This window comes from Mus caroli, unplaced genomic scaffold, assembly GCF_978045245.1.
Source record: "Mus caroli unplaced genomic scaffold, Mus_caroli_1 scaffold_13, whole genome shotgun sequence".
NCBI classification, from domain to species: Eukaryota; Metazoa; Chordata; class Mammalia; order Rodentia; family Muridae; genus Mus; species Mus caroli.
This window is the reverse complement of record NW_028227268.1, coordinates 49,289,283-49,293,453: the sequence shown is the minus strand read 5'-3', so window position 1 is coordinate 49,293,453 and position 4,171 is coordinate 49,289,283.

The window sequence follows — 4,171 nt, the reverse complement described above, 5'->3', positions numbered from 1 at the left end:
GGGCACATGAAGGTTCTACATTAGTTTTTTAAAATTCCCACGACAGGTGGCAAACCAACCTGTTGGGCAAGAATCCACTAGAAATTTAAGATTATTAGCCTGAGAGTTAGAATTTTCTGTTTTCTTCTCTTTTCTCTTTTCTCTTTTCTCTTTGTCTCTTCTCTCTTCTCTCTTCTCTCTTCTCTCTTCTCTCTTCTCTCTTCTCTCTTCTCTCTTCTCTCTTCTCTCTTCTCTCTTCTCTCTTCTCTTCTCTTCTCTTCTCTTCTCTTCTCTTCTCTTCTCTTCTCTTCTCTTCTCTTCTCTTCTCTTCTCTCCTCTCCTCTCCTCTCCTCTCCTCTCCTCTCCTCTCCTCTCCTCTCCTCTCCTCTCCTCTCCTCTCCTCTCCTCTCCTCTCCTCTCCTCTCCTCTCCTCTCCTCTCCTCTCCTCTCCTCTCCTCTCCTCTCCTCTCCTCTCCTCTCCTCTCCTCTCCTCCTCCCTTCCTCCCTTCCTCTCCTCTTCCCTTCCCTTCCTCCCTTCCTCCCTTCCTCCCTTCCTCCCTTCCTCCCTTCCTCCCTTCCTCCCTTCCTCCCTTCCTCCCTTCCTCCCTTCCTCCCTTCCTCCCTTCCTCCCTTCCTCCCTTCCTCCCTTCCTCCCTTCCTCCCTTCCTCCCTTCCTCCCTTCCTCCCTTCCTCCCTTCCTCCCTTCCTCCCTTCCTCCCTTCCTCCCTTCCTTCCTTCCTCCCTCCCTCCCTCCCTCCCTCCCTCCCTCCCTTCCTTCCTTCCTTCCTTCCTTCCTTCCTTCCTTCCTTCCTTCCTTCCCCACCAGCCTCTTGAGTAGCTGGGTAGCACTGAGAGTCACATGGACACAAGCACAGTTATTGAAACAAAGAAACTGCTGGCAGACTCTGAGGTCCCCTGCTGTGGGGGATGAAGGCTGCTCTGAGTCACAGAGCTGTAGAATGGAAGTTGCCTACTTCTTGGGGCAGAGATTGGACTGTAAATTTATAAAATTGGGATTATTTGCTTTTAGTATAGATTTATATACAGATTTTTTCCGAATCATGTGGGGCATTTTGCCTGTAGTTCAGAACTAGGATAGGGAAAATTAGTCACTAACTTCAAGTAGAGAGGGCAGTGAACAGGTATTATTAAAATAAAGTTTATGGCTCTAGGAAGAAAGTCAAACAGATAGATGGAATAACAAGTTGGCTGTTCTAGGTAGAGAACCAAACTATAAGATGGCATAAAATTGCTTTACTTGCCTCACAGGATACTCACATTCTGTCTAAAGTGGGCTCCATGGGAATACTGGGCTTTATATTCTCTTGGTAACATAGGAAAGGCCCAAGTGTAGACATGTACAGTATTTTAGTTTACTTCATTTGTTTTAGATTGCTTTAATTCGAAATAGGATAGGGAATATTAGTCACTGACTCCAGAGTAGAGAGTGCAGCGATAATCATTGCCTGCTTTGAACAGGTATTAATTATCTATGTCTGTGGCTCCAGATAGAGAGTCCAACAGACAAATATTATGTAGGTATCAATAAAATATGTCTGTGGCTCTGGGCAGAGAACCAAACAGAAAGATGGTATAGATTGTTAACCAGTCACAAGAAGTTCATATTCTGCTAATGTGGGCTCCTCAGGAATCTTGAGTTTCTTTTACTGCTTGGCAAGATAGGAAAGTCCTAGTATAGGCAATACAGTATCTTAGTTTACTTCATTTGTTTTAGGTTGTTTGATTTTCAAAATGGGTGTGATTTTGAGTTTTGTGGTTATATTATTCCTCTGGGAGAGAGATGTAAATAAATGGTTTCTGATGACTGGCTCAAGGATATGCTGATTTGGGAAAAAGGTTTTGGGAAAAAGGTGTTTTTAGAAAAGGCTATTAAGGTATTTATACCTTCCAGAGTTATATAGATCAGATTTGATAGAGGGAGACCCTCCTAAAGAACTAGATTCCAGAGAATCAAACAAAAAGGTTATTTTGATGATACTAAAAAGCTGTTTTGAGATTTGTATATTACAGAATATACTGCCTTGGTGAGTCTCTGCTTGAACTCCAGATGTCTTGAACTTTTAGCTGGATCCAGTACATCAGACACAGACATCAGAAACTAAATCAATCATTGGTGTGGCTTTCTTAAGGCCAACGAACTCTATTTTCCCTACCCCCTGCCTTAAAAATATCTCAACACCCATATTTAGCTTGAAGAATTTATGAAGAGTCGCCGCCCCAGTTCTCTGGGCTTTGGAACTGGAGGGGGTTATTGTAGGTTGTCTTTCTAGGGAATGTAGAAATGGTCATAATTGGAACATGGAGGAATAGCTAGAATTTATTGCATAGCCATAATCTTATTTTGTAGAAATCTTTTTAATGGTTCTAAGTTGAAGTCATAGTTTTTAAAATTTAATTTAATTTTTAATTTTAATTTTTTTGTTTTCATAGTTTATCATTTGGTACAGAATTTATTTTGATGCAAAATCAAGGTTTTCATTGGTATAAATTTCTTCTATTGATAGAAAATATTTAAAAGTACAGGACTTAGACCTAGTCCTTCTGTAACTGGTTTATTTAATTATTTATTTATTTTTAATATTTTTTTATTACATCTTTTTCTCAATTACATTTACAATGCTATCCCAAAAGTCCCCCATACCCTCCCCCCCACTTCCCTACCCACCCATTCCCAGTATTTTGGCCCTGGCGTTCCCCTGTACTGGGGCATATAAAGTTTGCATGTCCAATGGGCCTATCTTTCCAGTGATGGCCGACTAGGCCATCTTTTGATACATATGCAGTTAGAGTCAAGTACTGGTTAGTTCATAATGTTGTTCCACCCATAGGGTTGCGGATCCCTTCAGCTCCTTGGGTACTTTCTCCAGCTCCTCCATTGGGGGCCCTGTGATCCATCCACTAGCTGACTGTGAGCATCCACTTCTGTGTTTGCCAGGCCCCAGCATAGTCTCACAAGAGACAGCTATATCTGTTATTATAAACTGACCTGAGATGACTAAGTCTGTGAGTTAAGGGTCAAATACCTAATTCATGGCTTTGAGTTTATTGTTAGGGTGCTTTCAAAGATTTTAATTAGAAATATCTGAGGGTAGTTAACAGAGAACAGTCCAGATTACTTTATATAGATGGTTGGTTTTCAAAAACACCAGATATCCACAGATTGTGACAGTTAATGTTATTTATTCACTTGTTATAGAGACATATCTGCCCTTAACAGCTTCCCATTCATGGATTCAAAGAAGCAACTGAGCCTCTTACCCCCAGGTGAGGATGTACATTTGTGGCTAGGTCTCCAATGGGCAGAAATTTGCCTATCTCTTCTGCAGACCTGTACCATTTTTGAAAGGACACAATTTACAGGTTAGGACAACTTAGTTCTGTTGAGACTGAATAGGCTAGTTCTTAATATTCCTGTATCTATAAGGTCTATCAGATGATCCTGGGCCAGAAGGCTGAAAACATGCTCCATCTTCCTGACATACTGGGGCTGTATAGGTAGGCAGCTATCTCTACAATTTGTCTCAGTTCTGGAGGTGGTGTTAGGCTTTCTATATATTTTGAGTTAATGTTGGTCATTCTTGGATTTCTTACAGGGTTGAAAAACTACTTATAGTCTCATAGCCAACCCAGGCTATTTACTTTGAGAGAATAGAATTGAGAGGATGATTTTCAGATGACATACAATCTAAAGCCAAGACATAAGTCAAGGTAGAATCATAACTCTTTTAATTTAGGATAGATGACAATGTTCTATCTTAATGACATAAATGATGGACTGGGTATTAGGTCTATCTTATACTTCATAGATTACAAAATGGTAATAGTTGCGCTCTGTTTATATTTGAGAGAAAGGTTTTGTTTTTTATTAGAAAAGAAAATGGGAAGTGTTGTGGATGGGCCTGGTGCTGTTCTTGTGAACCAATCACCTAATGAATAAAGGAGCCAATCATTGGGTGAGGTGGCAGGACTTCTGGGTTGGAGGGAGGAAGAGAAGTAGCAGGAGAGAGTTAGGTACTTTTTGGAACAGGGACAGAAGAGGGGTAAGATGTAGCTGTTAGAGTTTCCCGACATCATGGCAGATCTGCAAGGATTCACCACTAGAGGAATCAGATTTTAATAAGGCTTACAAGATTACAAGATTAAGTTTTAGTTGTTGCTCAAAGAGATTGAG